The sequence below is a fragment of the Prionailurus bengalensis genome, chromosome A1, assembly GCF_016509475.1.
Source record: "Prionailurus bengalensis isolate Pbe53 chromosome A1, Fcat_Pben_1.1_paternal_pri, whole genome shotgun sequence".
Lineage (NCBI taxonomy): Eukaryota > Metazoa > Chordata > Mammalia > Carnivora > Felidae > Prionailurus > Prionailurus bengalensis.
In genome coordinates, this window is record NC_057343.1 from 167,303,913 (window position 1) to 167,324,769 (window position 20,857).

Consider the following 20,857-nt stretch of genomic DNA (forward strand, 5'->3'; position numbering starts at 1 on the left):
CAACCTACCTGGCCTACTGTTCACTGCACATGCATTTTACATCTCCGCTCCCATACACTGACAATACTTTATCTTTGTATTTTAAAACTATCTTGGGGTGCCAGGGTGGCTCCGTCAGTTGAGCATCTGACTCCTGATTTTAGCTCAGGTCATGTTTTTATGGTTGTTGGATCGAGCCCCACATCGGGCTCTGTGCTCAGCACAGAGCCTGCTCAAGATTTTCTCTCCTCTCCCTCTCTCTGACCCTTCCCTGCTCACACTCTCTCTCTATAACCCATGCTTATTTGTCCAATTTTTATTATTTTTTGAATATTGTATTTTCACCTCTTTGATGAATCTCTCATTACCCTTAACTTTAAGCTATTACTTGGTTCTGTGATTGACTTTGTAGTTATTGGTTTGTGTGTTTCAATTGGCATGTTTAAATAAATTTGGTAGGTTCTGAATTACTTTGTACGTTGCCTCATCTCATACATGCTGAAACTGTTCTCTCACACACACAGCTGCTCACCAAGATAGTAAATCAACAGCAATTCCACACCTCTGAGGTGAATGACAGAGATTAGCACTGCTTTCAAAGGCTTGAGTATCCTCTCCAAAATAAAGGTAATTAGTATCACTTATACGCTCAGGACAAATTACTACAGCAAAATCTGTAGGTTGTCCCACAAGAAAGCTTTTCCAGAAGTTGTGAGGAAACAAAAACACCACCACATATTTGTGTAAAAAATGAAAGAAAATATTCTGGAGTCTAATTAGCTATTTTATATATTTCATTGACTTAGAGAAAAATGTGTTGCAATACATTTTTTCTATGTTTGTTTTAGCTCTTCTGCTGCATTTGTCTCTTTGGCATGTGTTTTAGTAAAATCTTAACAAAATGAAATTGGTATCACACTGTGTTAGACAGTTTTATTATTTCTAGTCTGTATTACTCAGAAATTATGAGCCTGGGTGGCTCAGTCAGTTAAGCATCTGGTTCTTAGTTTAGGCTCAGGTCATGAATTCATGGTTCATGAGATCGAGCCCCACATCAGGCTCTGCACTGACAACATGGAGCCTGCTTTGGATTCTCACTCTCCCTCTCTTTCTGCCTCTCTCCTGCTTGCACTCTCTCTATAAATAAAAAAATAAATAAACATTAAAAATCATAAAATATCAAATCTGAGACTATATCCTGCCTCTACTTTCATTAAAAGGAAAAACAAAATGCACGTGGAATAGTTTGAAAATCATCTATCAGCAGTTTGAAACACTCAATATACGTTACAATAATACAAAATTTCTAGGTAAAGACAAGAACTAGGGAATATTTAAATAAGTAAAGAGAATTACTATTCAAAGAATGAACCCCCAGAAACACTTTACCAGCTGCTGTGAATGTTAGCAGATAACTTTGAGTTACTCCCTTACCCAGCAAATTGCTTAGATGAATGAGTGCTACATGTTTGAGGACTCTTGACTTCTTTTCTCCAGTTCTGATGCAGCATTGAGTCACTTGCTGTCTCTGTGTCAAGGTGCTACTAATCCCATGGTGCAACTTGCACTTCAGCACTTTCCTGTGCAAACTGCAGCTAGTTCCCAGCTATAATGGCATTCTTACTTTGCTTTTTTTCCTTCTTCTACTTGCTTCCTTCGTCTTCTTTACTGAGAATACTCCCCCAGTACAACACTTGATCAAGATTCCCCATCTCAGGCTCTACTTCTAAGGAAATTTACTTAATGCAAATCTTTGGCACAAACTTATGGTAAGCCAGTCATGATTCCCAGACTAAGATAGCAAAATCCTTTGATATCCAGAATGGTATCAGATTATAGGAACTACTGGGTTTTGAATAGATTCTGTCATGTAGTATTTTCATTAAGACTTTTGATATCATCAGAATACAAAAGTAAGAGGCAGGTTCCTAAAATCATTAGTTTTGATTAATTTTTAGTCTTCAGAACTTACTGAGAAGGAGTATTATGACCTTCAATACTCAATATTCAAATATCAGATTCCTTGAAGTAAGCCTTCTCCAAAATCTTTGATTTATAGTTCTATAACTGTGTCAAATCTTTTATTAAGGGCTGTTGGCAGATGAATACTGTTATAATGTTATGATTAATCATAAAAATTTTTAGTAATCCAAATAACCCTTATGAGGAAACAGGAAAACACTGGATTAAAATACAGGTAAAAAATGCAACCACAGCTGCAACAGGAACTGAAAGCATCATGACTGCATCCGCTGCACGAAAACCCTAAGACCTTTATCTCAATAAAATTTTTGCTTTGTTCTTTCTTCTTTGTTCTAATACAACATGATGTCAAAAGTCTTTGAAAACTGAGCAAATATCTATTATCAACTTGAACTTCCAGTTCTGAAGGAAACAAAATAATGAGAATTACACCTACACAAGAACTACCATAAAGGCTTTACGATGGTCTCTCTAGAATTTTATTTTATACATCACAGCTCTACAACCTCCACAGAAACATGTATAACTGACCTATAATGAAAAAATTATTAGATATTTAAAAATATATCTACATTATGTATCAATAAAATAAAACATCAGCACTAGAAAATGTTATTCTCTACATTAAATAATTCTAAATTAAATTGTTTAATATTCCTTTCCTTTACTAATTAAGGCATTTGTTAAACTTGTATAATTTTAAGGTAACAAGGAGAACCTAATGGAGTTCTATTGAATTTTTTCCCATTAAGTTAACATTATAGACTTTTAATGAATGTCTTAATTAGATACTCTTATTAACAGGGTTGATGCACAAATGAAAATCAGTCTCAATGTATGCAATATACCTCATTAGCATTCACTGCAAGACACTGACCAAAAAACCTCTTAATTAAAACTTTGTCTAATCCTCCTATGTATAACTGCCCATTCAACAATGTGCGTGTGTTCAGAAATGCACTAGTAAATCAAAAGAGTAATAGCATTTGAACTTAAATTTTGTAAATTTGCACTTCTTTTATGCCTACTTTTTCTCATGTCCTCCAGTTTTCCCATATTATTCTTTCATTCCATTTAGTACACATACAATAGCAAATTTTGTACCTTGCTTTTGCTATAACCCATATTTGCCTTCCTTTCATTGCAAGTAAGTTAACATGTTTCACTTGCTCCTTTCTCATTTGTTCCTCAACATACCTCGATCTCACTTTTGCCTAATCATTCCAATAGCTATTCTCAATATGGTCATCTCCAATCTTTGTAGTGACACCAGATCTGGAGACCCTTTTTCTTTGTTTCCTTACATGACTTCGGTAGTCACTGACTTCATTCTGACAAACTTTATGAAACTTTCTCTGTCTACACTTCTACATACTTCATTTTCTAGGTTCCCACTTATCTCAGTGGCTATTTCTCCTCAAGTTTCAATTGTATGTAATGGAATTGACATTACATATGTGTGCACTATCTGGATGGCTGTGCTCTTGGACCTCTGTTCTCATGGTATATAATCTACTCAGGTGATATCATCAACACCTATAAACTAAATATCAGATACAAACTGGTTCATTGATTCAACAAATGTTTATCAAATGTCTAATTGGGGAAGGTACTTTACTAGGTGTTGGAACATAGGAGTAAACAAAGCAGACAGTTTTGGCCTCTCATGAGGCTTATAGTCTAAGCTTCAGAAAACTACAATAATTAGCAAATTATATCTAATACAGACCTCTCTCATGGGCTTAAAATGTGTATATCTATCTGCCTATTGTAAATAGTTCCTAGGATATTTCACAGCTACTCAAATTCTACATGTTGAAAGGATAATTATTAATCTGTTTAGGCTATTCTGTTCCTTTTCTTATAGCTCTCATCTGAGTGAGTTGCATCAAGGTCCATAAATTTTTCCAAGAAACATATTTAGGAAACACCCTAATCTTTATCTTTTTCACCCCTACACATCCAATCAACTCTTAATCCTCAAAAGTATGTTCCCCTCTCTCCATTTACTGTTATTTGTTTAAACTCACATCAATTCCTTCATGGATTTAAGTAATTAATTTTCTTGCTTCTTTATAGAATTAAAACACTGCTAAACATCCTTTATTGAAGTAAAGTAAACATACCTTATTGAACATGTATGTTCCTTCAAACACTGATAATCTACAGCTTGCTAGTGTTATCAAATTACCACTCACAGACATACATCCCTTCAGCCATAGTAAACCACTTGATTTTGCTGAATGTGTGTCATATCTCATTTCTCTTTAACTTATAAATGAGTGTGGAACGCTCCTGGAAGGAAAATTAGAAAATAAGAGAAAAGGAAGAAATGAATTTTTTTAGTTTTTATTTATTTATTTATTTATTTATTTATTTATTTATTTATTTAGAGAGAGTGCACAAGCAGGAGAGGGGCAGCATGAGAAGGAAAGAGAGAATCCCATGCAGGCCCCGCACCAGCAGCACAGAGCCCGATGTGGGGCTCCAACCCATGAACCGTTAGATCATGACCTGAGCAAATCTAAATCAAGAGTTGGATGTTTAACTGACTGAGCCACCCAGGTGCCCCAAGAATTGAAATTTTTAACTAAAAAATATAATATATGAAATAAAAAATTCACTGTAATGGGCTCAATATCAGAATGGAGATGACAATAGTCAGGGGACCAGTGGAATTTTCCATATATCAGTAGAAATTATACAATTTTGTCCTGGGTTAGTTAACATCTCCCCCAAAATTCATGTCCTTCCTAGAACCTTAGAATGTGACTTTATTGGAAATGGGTTCATTGCAGATGCTACTAGTTAAGATGAGTGTTACTAGGGTAGAGCGAGCCCTTAATCCAATACAACTGGTGTCCTTACAAGAAGAGGAGACAGATGCGCAGGAAGAATACTATGTGATGACAGAGGCAGAGACGGGAGTGATGTAGCTGCAAATCAAGGATGCCAATGATTGATGCCCACCATCAGAAGCTATGAAGAAGCAAGGAAGGATGTTACCCAGAGTCTCAGAGGAAGCATAACCCTGTTGACATCTTGCTTTTTGACTTCTAGCCTCCAAAACCATAAGTAAATATGTTTTTGTGATTTTAAACCAGACAGTGTGGTTCTGTGTTACAGAAGCCCCAAGAAACTAATACATATATGAAGAACAGAGTGAAACAAATAAAAGAATGAATAGATGTATAAAGACTTGTAGGACAATATCAAAAGGTCTGATACTCTTGTCACTGAAGCCCCATAGAGACAGGATAAGGTGACTGGCATATCACAAGTATTTGAAGAAATACATTCTTTACAACTTGTGAATTGGGTAAAAATAATAAACTGAATGATTCAAGAAGCAGCACATCCCACAGAAGATAAACTCCAAAAAAATAAAGAAAAAATAATATAAAAGCCCACTCATACAAAATATAATCAAATTGCAGAAAATAAGATACAAAGCAAAAAATCTCGAAACAATAAAGGAAAAATGTCATACTGTTTGTAAAGGTGTGGTGACTCAAATGGCAGTAAATTTTCAATAGAAACCATGGTAGAACAATGTCTATGAAGTGTTAGATGGAATGTCAACCTTGATGTTCACATCAAATGGAAATATTCTTTAGATAAAGCTAAATAAATAAAGACGAAGGAAAAAAAAGAGGATCCATCACCAGCAAAACTGCTCTAAAATAAATGCTAATAGAAGGTCTATAGCTTGAAGAGAAATGATCCTCAAAAGAAACACAGTACTTTTGGAATAAGAAAGCAACAGAAATGGAAAATATCTGCGTAAATATAAAAGTGTGTAGTACAATGTTTAAGTTTTCTAAGTATATATGGATGATGACAACAAAATAAAATTGTGCAGGTGATTTTCAAGGTGTGTTGAGTTCTGGGTTCCATATTTTACTTGTGATTTTGTAATATTAGCTCTCATTAGACTAAACTATGTGTATATTCTCCTTGAAATGAATGCTAGCAAACTAAAATAACAAAATGTAGCCCAAAAGCCAGTAAATAGATTAAAATCATATAGTAAAATATAATGAAAATATAAAAGGTAGGTAAACAGGGAGCAGAGGGTAAATAGAAGACAAATATCAAAATGGTATACCTACATCCTACCGTATCAACAATTACAATAAACGCAAATGGTACATCAATTCAAAAACAGAGATTCTGAAATTGGATTTTTAAAAATTACACCCAACTATACACTGCCTACAAGAAGCCCACTCTAATTATAATAATATAAATAGGTTAAAAGTAAATAATAGAAAAGTTATGCCATGTGAGCACTGATCAAAAGAAAGTAAGAGTGGTTATACTAGTATCAGAGTATACTTCATAACAAAGCATATTACCAGGGATAAATAAGGTAATTTCATATTCTTAAAAGTCTCAATCAAGAAAATGGACAAATCACAAATGTATGTGCAGTTCATAGGGCTTCAAAATATATGAAACAAAAATTCATATAACTACAAGAAAAATGCATGTGCATTCAGGCAGACAATAAGACACTGTTAGACAAGACAATGGCAAAAGTAGCAAGTACAAAATGAAGGTCTATCAAACTGACGGAGCTTATTTGAATGAAAGCACTATAAATACACATCCTTAAAAATATTAAAATCTAGGAACGATGTTCAAGTGGCTGGGATATAGGACTTTCCTAGGCAAATTGAGGTGACATATATGGCCATTTCTCCCATGACTCCTATCTATGACTTCCATAATCCATCTTAATAATAAATGCCACATAATTCACTTAGTGCTCATGCTAAAAACTATGACTCACCTTTGACATCTTTCCTTCATAACCTACATCCAATCTATCAGTAAGTTCTATTAATTCTAACATCATAATATATTTGAAGATAACGAAATACTTCTCATTACCTCCACAACCTCTCTTAATCCAAGTCACTATGATTTCTCACCTTCATTATTAAAACGGCCTTCTAACTGCTCTAGTAGCTATCACTATTGTGGTTCTTCCACATTTTATTTTCTCTGGAGTAGCCAGATTGATATGCATAAAACTTAGATTCTGTCACCCTTATGCTCAATATTTTCCTGTAGTTTCTCTAAGACAAAATAGAATGAAATAGAAATTCCATTACATCATCTACAAGACATTGGATGATCTGGCCTCTTTCTGTTAGAAAGCGTTCTCATAACTATTTTATGTAAGGTGGCATTCCTTCCCTTGTCACTCTCTCTGCTATCCAGCATCATTTTTCTATTTTTCTTCCGAATACAGCATGTGATACTCCATATATATAAAGTCAGGTTTAATGCCTGACTTTTCATGAGGATAGGGAATGTGTCTGTATTGTGCACCTGTGTATTCACCACATCTAAAAGAGTACCTAGACATGGACAGAAGTAAATAAACATGTTTTGAATAAATTAAAGAGCATAATTATTCACTTACTTTGTTTTAGGAGTTGTGCTAAGAATTTAATATAAATAACCCTATTTGAAAATCACATGAATATTTTAAAGTAAATACACTTTTCTTGGTTTTATATGAGTAAACTGTAAATACAAAAACTTTTTAGTATTTTCCCAAAGTTCATACAGATACTTAGTGATGAAAATAGAATTCAGACTAGACTTCTTTATTATTCCAACATTTCAACAAATGTGTTACATATATCTCAGCTACTAAAAGGATTTTATGAAACACACAGGTACATGTCTTTGTAAGTGCATGTATTTTTCTTAAGTGTACCTTAAAATAAGACACTGACTAGAGGAGCCAACTGGTGAATTCACAGATATTATTGCCTAGGGCATGGGTAACTTCATTTCAGTGTAAAATGTGAGGCACCCCTTTCAGGAGTAGGATGCCTAGTTATCCACAGAAAAGCTCTCACCATCAAACACTTAAAATTGTTTTATAACATGTTTTAAATATATATATACATACACACACACACACACACAAACACACACACACACATACATATTAAATATCTGAATGAACTAACTGAAGAGTAAAGGAAATGTCTGCAGCCCAGAAGGGATGGTAAATATAAATACAGAAAGATAAATGAAAGGTAATAGTGCAATAGACATCTACTGATCTCTGGTAGCCTAGAGCCTGGGTTTTCATGTGGGAGTAAAGACCAACCTGAGATACATGCAAGTTGGGAGCTATGTGTGGCGATCCCTCAATCATCTAAACATGACACTCTGGTGGCAAAGTAGTAAGAAATCTACCCTGCAGATGAAGCTATTGCGAAGTTTGCCTGTTTCCACTATAACTTTAAATTAAACAAAAATTTAAAAAAGCATCCTCTGAGTGCTCTCAAAGACATGACTCTCAGACATGAATTTATTCTACCTGTGATGCCTCAAAAATGAGAGCTGAAAATTTCATTTAAAGTGATCTTGGTTTGTAATGTCCCTGGGAGCCCAATACATGCAAAGACAAACTCTAACTGGAAAATAAATTTAAACTGGTTGTTTAAAGATTAACGATTACTCACAAATAAAAGTCAAAGTTTTATAATCTGAGAAAGAGAAAAAAAAAGAAGAGAATAAAGACAAAATCAGAAAATTGTGAAGAGAAATGGAAAGAGGACCATCAAGTAAAAAACCTGCAAAATAAAATACTAAATATGAAAATACTAATATTTTATATATAAAGTATAAAATGAGCATTACTAAGGAATAAGAAATGATAAAACATGATATGCAAACTTGAAGGAAAGCCATATACTTCTGGAAATAAAGAGTTAAGATTTGCATCTCAAATGACAGGTTAAGTAAAATATTACATTAGACACAGTTGAAGAGAATATAGTGTGAAGAAATTACCCAGAAAGAATCACTGTGGCTCAAAAAAAAATATTTGGTAAAATGAAGAAAAGGTTTGGTCCCACAAAGGGGAGATTTCAGGACTCACTAGGTCCAGAAGGACTGAAGAGACAGAAATGGGAAAAGACAATAATCAATGAGACTAAGACTATGACTTTCTCATAAATAATGAAACATAACTATCCTTACATTGAGAAAGACAGATCCCAAACAGATAAACAAAAGACAATAAGTACTGTCACATAAACAATAAATATTAACAGAATACCTTAAAAACAAAGAATATTTAAAAACAATATTCTAAAAAAGAAAACTTTAAAAATCAAGGACAGATTTCTTACAAAGGAATGAAAAGTAGGATGAGTAAGACTTCTCAAAACCACAAAAAAAGTTAGAAACAGGGAAAATTCTTCATTCGGGAACACACAATTACATAACAACTATAGTTGACTATAGTTTCCAAATGAGGGTGAAATAAAAGTAAAAATCTTAAGAGATAATTCAATTAAAATTCCCTTATTAAAATACTTTTAAACTATTTCAAGAAAAAGAAAATTATTCCAGAAGGCAGTTCTTAGGTACAAACAGAGATGTTGAACAAAGAAAATAATAAATATGTAGGTAAACTGAAAAAATTTTTAAAATATATGTTATATGAAAGTTAATTTGAAGGAAGTTTTATAAATAAATAATATCTTCAGTTATATGTGTTCACGGCACTTATCATGATGACAGTACAATAATGCCTGATTTGGGGAACTCTTTGCTCTCTTCCATGAAACAACATCAAAGAATTTCTTTAATCTGTTGGTTACAATCTGCACACATGCCAATTAAGCTCTGAAATAAATATCCTACATATTGTGGCATCATAATTATAGTTCACCACCATAAACTATTAACTGGCATACTGTAATACAGAATAAAATCTGAAGAAGTGTTTGCTGAATTATTGAAAGCTTTAAGTAACAATATAAAATAGTTCCATTTTAAGTATATTTCTTTTCTTTTGATTACAAACGATTATATTGATAGTAATTCTTATTTCATTATATAAATATAAAACATTGTATAGGATCTTAAATAATAATGTGCATTAATACACTCATACATACAGTTTCCTGGTATAAAAGGTATCAGCTGTATTCAACATTTAAACTTGAATGTTTTAAGGACACATAGTTGGATGTGCTTGCCCAAGTTTACATGGTGTGACAGAAAATGAGCTATATTTTTTCATTATAACATAATAAAGAAGGGATCCTGCCTCAAGCAAAAATGTTAGGCATCTATATATAGTTTGTCATAAGATTTGCAACAATAATTCCATTATTACACTATAATAATGCCAAGAGGTGAACTAGGTGTGATAATAAATTAACTTTATTTACATGGCATGTTTGTAAGTGAAGACAATCTAATTAGATCAACTTTAATTATCTCTAGAGGGAAAGAGTTGTTATTGATTGGTTTGTGAAAAGGACAATAAGATAATTCATTAAAGTTGTTTTCTTATTTGCCAACTTTATAAAATGTTCAAAGTACAACTTTTGTTAAAACTAAGTCCTAAATCTATGAAGGTGTCAAAAAGAAACATTCCTTCCCTTCCTGTGTTTCTCAACTTAGATATGATTTCCTTATAACGTGTTTTGTCTTACTTTAAAAGACTTAAAAATTACCATGTCCTTATTTTGATCTCAAGTCAGAATTTGGATGTGGGTGTACCACAAATAAATTTCAAATCTTAAAGTGAATTTGGCGCTCAATGTGGTCAATAATTTTGACAGCTCCTCAGTAGGCCACGGTTGCCTACTATTAATAGACAATATGAATGCCTATGCTCCAGTACATAAGCCACATATTTTATTTTTAAAATGTTTACATTGTGATAGAGTCTCTCTACATCTTCAGTGTGGATTTTATGTTATTCAAAATTAATATAAGCTACGAGATAATCTATCATAAAGTCTTATTTCCTTTTGGTAATTCTAATTTAGTTTCTTTGTCGGTCACAGGACTAAGGTCCCACCCATGTCTACTTTGGCTGATTACTGATCATGAACTTCCTTCCTTTTACTCTTCCATTATTTTAATATAGAAAACAATAGTAAAAAATAAAGTGTAGATGAATAGTATGATTTTGAAGTTCAAGGGGAAAAAAATTAGTAAGCAAATTAGGGGCATCAGAGAATCATTAATATTTATTAAAACATTGAGCTACACCTTCGGATACTTTATTTGCCCATTCAGAATAATATATTGAATACTGTTTGTTGTCAATACATATTAATTTGGAAAGGGGATTTATGTATTAGCTACTAAACTGGGTGGCAAAGTGATATTCACTACTTTTTGCCTTCAGGGATTCTTTTGTTCTATGATGATGATGCCACTCCAATATCAAAGCAATTATTAATTTGGCCTAAGAAAAATATTCTCTGTGTGAGTCTTCCCAATATAATTATTGAATATACAAATTTTTCACTGAGGTCTCTGAAGTCTGATGAAAGGTATTAAAAGATTTAGACATAATGTCCACAAGGGTGATTTAATGTAATCATAATATAATTATACATTAGATAAAAGTGAGATTTTTAGGGACGCCTGGGTGGCTCAGTCAGTTGAGCATCCGACTTCAGCTCTGGTCATGATCTCGCGGTCTGTGAGTTCAAGCCCCACGTCGGGCTCTGTGCTGACAGCTTGGAGCCTAGAGCCTGCTTCAGATTCTGTGTCTCCCTCTCTCTCTGCACCTCTCCTGCTCACTCTCATGCTCTGTCTCTGTCTCTCTCTCTCTCTTAAAAATAAACATTAAAAAACATTTTTTAAAAAAGTGAGATTTTTTAAAATGTGGCTTATATTTGAGACTTATATTAGAATATTGAAATTTTATACCTTTACAATAATTTTAAGAGCTGATTATTAGGTCACTGAACTTAAGAAAACTCATTTAGGAAATATTACCCTACTAACCATGCATACTGTTCTTTAAGGCTTAACAATCAATTTTATTCTTTCATTCCAATATGCTTTTTTGATCATTCCTCTAGCTTAGCCATGATAAAAGAAAATGATGACTATACTGACAGTAAAATAGACTCATTATCTATACATAAGGTGCAAAAAATCTGTTACATAAACTTATATTAAAAGAACTTGAATATGGTTATCTAATATTATCAGTGGATATCAGGGCAGAGTTGAACAAGAGGTCAGGTAGTTGACATGTGCCATTTTAAGAAATCAAAATTTTTGGGGCGCCTGGGTGGCGCAGTGGGTTAAGCGTCCGACTTCAGCCAGGTCACGATCTCGCGGTCCGTGAGTTCGAGCCCTGCATCAGGCTCTGGGCTGATGGCTCGGAGCCTGGAGCCTGTTTCCAATTCTGTGTCTCCCTCTCTCTCTGCCCCTCCCCCGTTCATGCTCTGTCTCTCTCTGTCCCCAAAATAAATAAAAACGTTGAAAAAAAAATTAAAGAAAAAAAAGAAATCAAAATTTTTATCAGAATATTTTCAGAAATAAAATGTTTTATTTTCAAGTAACAAGAAAGCTACATAGTAAATATACAGAAGATAAAAGACAACCTTCATAATTTTCTGTAGAAATAATTATTTTCTATTAGAAATGAAAATGTGAAACATGGTCTCAGATAATTTTTCTTATTAGTTTTGTGTAACTACAGGTGATTTCTAGAGTATGAGACATCAGATTCTGTGTATTACCCTAAATATAACCATACTTGTCTGTCTCATATACAAAGAACTCAACCCATCAAGGCCAATAATAGTCTTTTAAGGCTCTCTACATGCTATATAAAATGGCATTCAGACTGAATTGTTTCCCTCAGAAACATGCATTGACATAATAATTCCCAGTACCTCAGAACTGTAACTTTATTTGGAAACAGAGTCCATGTAGATGTGAAAATACAGACATACAGGGAGAATGTCATGTGACAATGTAGGCAGAGACTGAAATGATGTGGCTGCAAGCCAAGGAACACCAAGGATTAAGCCACCCTCAGAAGCCAGAAGAGGCAAGAAGCATTCTTTCCAACAGGTAGAGGGAGTATGGCCTGCCAACACACTGATTTTCCACTTCTAACCTCTAGAGCTATGAGACAATCAATTTCTGTTGTTTGAAGCCACCCAGTGTGTGGTACTTTGTCAAGGCAGTAGCTCTTTGATAGGATTTTACATATACTGATTCCAAGTATAGTCAAATAAGCCTATTTCTCTTTGGATCTAGTACACTCACAGAGCTAATCCAAGGTTACTGGTTTCACTAACATCAAAGATAAAGTCATGCTGCAAAGAAATCTATAGGAAAGAGGAGAAATGTGTGAAACTAAGAAAGGGAAACCAAAGGGACCCCATGAAAGAAAAAGCTGATTTTTTCCTTTGCTTCTTTTCATGCTTCTATTCTTCCTAGTGTCTGTACCCTCACTTTACACATGGCTTAATGAATACCCACCATGTAAAGGTCAAGGAGTTTAGTTACTGATTTCCTTGGAATCTTCCAGCACAAAAATAACATGTTCCATGACAATAAAATGTTGTCATGAACATTTTTCAAGACCATCAACTCCAAATACCTTGAAGGCAAGACCCCTGGCTCCAGGGTATAAATGACTTATGGAGGACACTTGAGCACTTGTCCTTGTTCGATCAGTTCCTGGATGCCTGAGAGGACACACACACCAGACCACTGTCCTCAGTAAAAACTCCAGACCCCAAGCAAAGATGAAACCCCTGTGCCTTTTCCTTTCTGAGTTTTCCAAACACTCTATCTGTGTTTTCAATAAACTTTGCTCTTACTTTGCTCTTACTTCGTCTTGGCTTGTGTTTGATTTCCATCCTATGGGAAGTCAAGGACCCTCTTGGTTGGTACTGTGGGACCCACTCTGGGTCCTTGATTCCGGCCTGCTTGCAGCAAAACTAACCAAGAACCTTTTCTCACAGACTGGAAGATAGCAGCACATAAGCATTCGTGGTTCTAACCTGTAGGTTTGTGTTGATTTTGTATGTGATCTATTTTTTTACTCTAAAACCCCTGACAAATTGCAGATGGACTAATTAGCAATAATTTGTTTTAGATTATCCATTTTTAATACACATTTTATATACTTAACAAATATAACTAAATTCTCATAAAATAAAATTCAACATAAAGGGGATAATTATCCATAAGCTTCCTGCAATCTAAAATCTATGCATGTAACTCAATTTAGATGAAAATATCAGATGAAAAGTATTCCTAGAATCCCTCTCTTTGCAAAGATGTCACGCTATGCAAACATGATAGTATTTCATATGTCAGCAACATTCCAACATGAGAGGACACAAAGGAATTTCAGCAAACAATTTTATGTATTTACTTTTTTCCTGCACTAAGAACTAGACTTCAAAGTTATTCTAGAATTGTATGCATCTTGCTATGGTGAGAAGGAGCATCCGAATTTTTATTATTAAAATAGAAAAAAAAGAATAAATCAATGTTTCAGTTTTTAAAAGTAGAACCCAGTTAAAAAAATAAATGAACACTGAGTGTTTATAACAATCTATTTGGCTTTGAAAAAAAAGATGAAGGACAAAGTTAAGCTAAAGTAACTATTCTCTATTCACTACAACTGCAGTAGTAAAGGTTGTTTAATATAGACCCATTCATATCCCCATGCTCTGACCTTTCCAGGGTTTTAGACAGAGTTCCTGAGTTACTCAGTAGGGTAGGGTTCAGGAGACACTGCTTTCAGACCTATAGAACAACTCCTCTGTTTTCTGCTTGTTCACTTAGCTCAGTTCTCCACTGAACAATCTTAAATTTTTGTATTTAGTATAAAAATGTGTATGGTTACTAACTTTCTCAAACCTCATGAACTCTTACATTCCCACCACAGAATCAGAAAGGAAATAACATTTTTATTTCAGCAGCTTAGTTGCTTCAGAAATTGAGTATGCAAAAACACAAAAAACAAAAAACAAACAAACAAAAAACAAAACACACACACATGGGATTCATAATGCAAAATTATACAGGGTGACTTGGTAATATATACTGAAAATCCTAAAATAGTGTAAAATCTTTGCACCACCATCTAATTCCTAGAATTATCTATTAATTCTATCTAACCTATTATTAATTATCCTAAATTAAATATCCTATATAGAACAATTATTTTATTTAGCTGAATATTCAGAATGCCATTTTTATAAATATTTAAAATTATAAACCACAACTTTTTCAGCAATAATTGCAATTAAATTACAGTACACTTGGTAGAATGTATTTGCAGATATTTAAGATGATGGCACAGCCAGTAAAGATTAAAGAATGGAAGAGGTAAAAAATACTGTACCCCAAAAGACAACATGCTTAAACAGTTCTGTATGTACAATATGTCAAACATTCATGAACTAGACTCTATAATACATGAAATGGTTCAGGAAATGTGTAAGAGAAAAACCCAACCAATTCACTAAGCACTGAAGAAATTAATGACATAACAGGAAAAAAAGGTACTGAAAAGTAAAATGTGGTCTGACATAAACTATTAAATAATATGAAAGAAAAAAAGGGAAAATGGCTCAGTAGTAGAGAAGCTGATGATGTAAGTTACCTTCTGAATCACCTTTTCTCTCATTTGCTTAGACACCCTTAGTAAATTTAGAGTGTTTTGATAAAATTCCACACCCACACCCACATGATAAAATGAACAAAGAAACAAAGAAACAAAAACAAGCAACCTCCTAATAAAAAAGTACGAGTGAATTTCCTTAATTTGGCAAAAGAAAACTACCAAAACAGTGCATACATTACACTAGATGGTGTAACTCTCCCCAACGTAAAACTAAAATTAGTAACAACACAAGGTGTCCATTATCAGAACTATTCAACAGTGTTTTGGAGAGCTTAGCCAATGCATGTGAATGTCCATGAAAAGAAATGATTTCTAGTAAGCATAATTATTTATCTGGGTAAAGGAATAAAAAATTTATTTGGGGATTCTAAGAGTCTCTTTAACACAGGAGCAAAGTCTAACAAATATTTAATTATTTTGTGAAGACACAGTGTTAAAACAACACACAATACGTGCAATAACCTCAGCAGTATTAGGAAAATAGATTAACAGAATAGAAAGCCCAGAAACTGAAACAGACAGTTATAAGGAATTGCTATATAAATATGTTAGCATCTTCGATCAGTGCATTAACAATGACAATTCACAAAGAGGTGAGAATCTCAAATCCAGGTAAGTTTGTAGGGAAAATGGAATTCATATGCATTGCTAATGACAATGTAAACTAATCAGTTCACCATGGGTGAGAAAAAACTGATTGGAAGAGAAAAACTAATAAATTCATAATTGAAAGATATTTATAAATTCTAAAAGAGCTCACCTCATTCCAGGCAAACATTAGAAAAACTTTTTAAAAGCCATACAAGGTGCCTGCCAATTAAGATAATTTTGCCTCGGGGCGCCTGGGTGGCGCAGTCGGTTAAGCGTCCGACTTCGGCCAGGTCACGATCTCGCAGTCCGTGAGTTCGAGCCCCGCGTAGGGCTCTGGGCTGATGGCTCAGAGCCTGGAGCCTGTTTCCGATTCTGTGTCTCCCTCTCTGTCTGCCCCTCCCCCGTTCATGCTCTGTCTCTCTCTGTCCCAAAAATAAATAAACGTTGAAAAAAAAAAAAAAAAAGATAATTTTGCCTCGAAAATTTTAGACTACTCGCCACACTGAACCCTTATTTTGAAAGTACCCCTCCCAACAAAGTCCATTATACTTAGTTCAATTTTTGATTTTTTTGAGAAACCTCTGTAATGTTTTCCATAATGGCCATACCAATTTATGTTCCCACCAATAGTGTCCAAGAGTTCTCTTTTCTCCACATTCTCATGGAAATTTTTAACCTCTTATCTTTTTTATAATATCCATCTTACCTGGCATGATGTGAGATCTCATTATGGTTCTAATTTGCATTTACTTAGCAATTAGTGATGCTGAGCATCTTTGCATGTACATACTGGTCATTTGTATGACATCTTTGGAAAAATGTCTATTCAAGCCCTTTGCTCATTTTTAATCAGTATTTACTTATTTACTTGCTATTGAATTATATGAGTTCCTTACATAGTTTGGAGATTAACCCTTTTTCTGAGATGTGGTTTGCAAATACTTTCTCCCATTTTGTAGCTTGCCTTTTCATTTTGTTGCTGATTTCTTTGTTGTGCTAAAGCTTTTCAATTTAATGTCGTTGCACAGTTTTTTCTGCCCGTTGTGTGTGTGTGTGTGTGTGTGTGTGTGTGATATCCAAAACAAAACATTGCCAAGACCAATGTCAAGGAGGTTTTATTTACGTTTTCTTCTAGGTGTCTTATGGTTTTATGATTCAGGTCTTACCTGTATATGTCTTTAACATATTTTGAAAAAATTTTTAGAAGTAGTGTAAGACAGGGATCTGGTTTTATTCTGCATGTGTAAAAGCACATTTTATTCTGCAGTTTTCTCAGCACCATGTATGAAACAGACTACTCTCTCTCCATTGTATGTTCTTGGCACCCTTATCAAGGATCAGTTGACTGTACATGCTTGGTTTACTTATGTGTTTTTTATTCTGTTCCATTGGCCTATGTTTTTGTTTTGTTTTTTTTTGTTTTTTTGGTTTTTTTTAATACCAGTACCATTATCTCTGCTAACTGTAAGTCTGTAATATAGTCTAAACCAAGAAGTATGAAAGCTCCGGGTGTGTTCTTGCTCAAGACAGCTTTGGCTACTTGCAGGCTTTGTGGTTCCACACAAATTTCAGGATTGTTTTTTCTCTTTGTGTAAAAAATGTCACAACAAAACCCAGCAGGTGTAAAAGCACTTGTGATGGGAGCAAGCCCAATATGTCTGAAGAGTAAAAAGGCCGATATAGCTGAAACATAGTGACCATGGAGTGAAGGAGTATGAGATGAGAGAGTGGGGCAAAATTATGAAGTGCCTTGTGAGCCATATTTGAAAATGAGGATTATATTCTGATTGTGATAGAAAGCCATTTGAGGATTTGAGCAAGGGACAAAGACCAAAATGGCTGTTCTGCAGAGAAGGAGTTTTAGGTGGACAAAATGAAAGGACACCAATTAGGAGATGACTGCAATAGTAAAGAAAAAAAATGTCACTGAAAGTTTGATGAGGATTGCATCGACTGTGGGAGATTAGGTAAAAAGGACATTTTAATAATATTCTTTTAATTAAAAACACAAGATATCTTTCCATTTATGTCTTCTTCAATTTCTTTTTTTTTTTTTAACATTTATTTATTTTTGGGACAGAGAGAGACAGAGCATGAACAGGGGAGGGGCAGAGAGAGAGGGAGACACAGAATCGGAAACAGGCTCCAGGCTCTGAGCCATCAGCCCAGAGCCTGACGCGGGACTCGAACTCACGGGCCGCGAGATCGTGACCTGGCTGAAGTCGGACGCTTAACCGACTGCGCCACCCAGGCGCCCCTGTCTTCTTCAATTTCTTTCACCAGTGTTCTATAGTTTTCAGCATACAGATCTACCACCCCTTTGGTTAAATTTATTCATAAGGGGGGCACCTGAGTGGCTCAGTTGGTTAAGCGACTGACTTCGGCTCAGGTCACGATCTCCCAGTTTGAGGGTTTGAGCCCGGAGTCAGGCTCTGTGCCAACAGCTCAGAACCTGGAGCCTGCTTCGGACTCTGTGTCTCCCTCTCTCTCTGCCCCTCCCCAACTTGGGTTGTCTCTCTCTCTCTCAAAAATAAATAAACATTAAAAATTTTTTTTAATTATTCATAAGGATTTTATTGTTTTTGATGCTGGTACTAATGGGATTTTCTTAATTTCATAAATCATATTAATGAATTTTTGTTAATTTCTCTTTCTTTGAGATAGTCTATTATTATTGGGTAAAAACAAGTATTTTTGTATATTAATTTTGTATACTACAACTTTAGGAATTTTCTAATTAGTTTTTTTTTTGATGTTTATTTTTGAGAGAGAGAGAGAGAGAGAGAGAACCACCGGGGGAGGGTTAGAGAGAGAGGGAGACACATAATCTGAAGCAGGCTCCAGGCTCCAAGCTGTCAACAGAGCCTGATGTGGTCCTCAACTCATGAGATCATGACTTGAGCCAAAGTCAGATGTTTAATCGATTGAGCCACCCAGGCGCTCCTAGGAATTTTCTAATTAGTTCTAACAGTATTTATTGGGGGGGGGCGGGGGGGGAGCCTATAGGGTTTTCAATATATAAGATCATATCATCTGCAAACAGAGGCCATTTGTTTCTTTCTTTCTGATTTGGATTTGACCTGTTGTTCCCTTATACATCATGGGTCTTTTTTTTTCCTCTACTGAATATTTAAAATTTTTTTCTCTTTAATTGGTTTTCTGTGACTTGATTTGGTATGCATCGGTGTGTCTTACTTTGTATTCATTCTGTGTATGTTTGCTGAGGTTTGTTGCTTGCTTGCTTTTGGTTGTTGTTGTTTATAGTATTTCCACAGTTTTGGCAAATCCCTTTAATAATTTTTTTAAAATATCTTCTTCTGTCTCTCCTGTTGAGTACTTCACTGCACAAATATTATACCAATTATTATTGACCACATATCTCAAATATACATTTTTATATTCTTCACATTTCTTCTCTTGATACTTCACTTTTATCATTTCTATTGACTCTATATTCATCCACACAGATTCATTCATTTTATGTGTGAATTACTGCTAAATATATCAATTTTTTTTCATATTTTGTACTTTCTATTTCATATTTTTTTTTCATTGGTTACATAATTTGTTCTTTCCTCCCTCTGAAGCACCCTTACCAATACAGAGTATCCATATTTTGTTCTTTATATATTAATGTATTTATCAGTATTAAAGTATCTTTCTGATAATTCCAATCTTTAGGCAATTTCTGATTCTCCTTTACTGACGCTTTCTTCTCTTGGCCAAGATATTTAATTAAATTAACAATATTTTCATGTCATATATTTTCATAAAAGAGTACACCATTTATTGTGGGAAACTGGTAGTTTGTAGTGCTGACTCTCTTATTTAATTCAGTTGCATTTGGACTTTGTTGCAGTCTTAGTTAGATACAGTTCACGAGCGCTTTGATTTTGAATGCGATATCAGAACTTTCCCTTCTATAGGGCTTAAAGTTTGTGCAATCATGATCTTTTTTTAGAGATTTCCAATTGTCTGTCATATTTTGATGTCACTGGAAAGTTCTCTTTGGTCTCCAGAATCTCTTTGGTCTTACCACACATTGTGAAATCTCTCTCATTTATGCTTTCTTGATCCCAGCCTTTAATAATTTATGCCTTACAATTGGTGAAATTATCAAGATTCTTAGTGTGAAAATTTTCTCTATTTGCAAGCTAAAATATTAGTCTGCTACAATTTCACATATGCTGGAAAAAGGCAGGAGGTTCCTGGGTCACAAGATAGTAGGTAAATTTGTTGCATATTCACATTGCTTCCCTTTCCCCACCAAGTCCTATGGTTACAAGGTGGTAGTACACCCAGCTGGATGCTACACACATAGTGGGCGTGCATCACAACTGAGTAACAATGAGCTTAGGAACCCCAAATCTTTATAATAGCTGCAAGCAAACCTGTAGAACCTTTGTCCTAAAGAGACATTTTGTGTTTGTTATACTGGACAGCAAAATATCGTCTTCTTGTTTAGAGGCAAACAGCTATCTTTTCTTTTCAAGGCTTTTTGCTATAAAACATTCTTGAAAAGATAATCCAGGATAAAAGGCTGTCAATATCTCAAATCACAAGATACGCAGAAATGCCAAAGACCCGTATATAGTTGCCTCTGAACAAAAAATCTACATTGCCTGTCCTGGATTAGCTCTTCTGATCTGTCTTCAAACTTCAGTTTCCACTGCTCTGTAGGTACAGAACATCTCTCACGTATCTGAGGGGCTATGTTTTTCCGCTCACCTGCCCTGCCCTTTATCTTGGCATACCATCTGATATCTATATTCATTCAGGAATCGTCCATAAAAAACAATAACAAGGAGCTGCAGACTTGCTCTGTGACTAGGGTAACTCAGAATTATT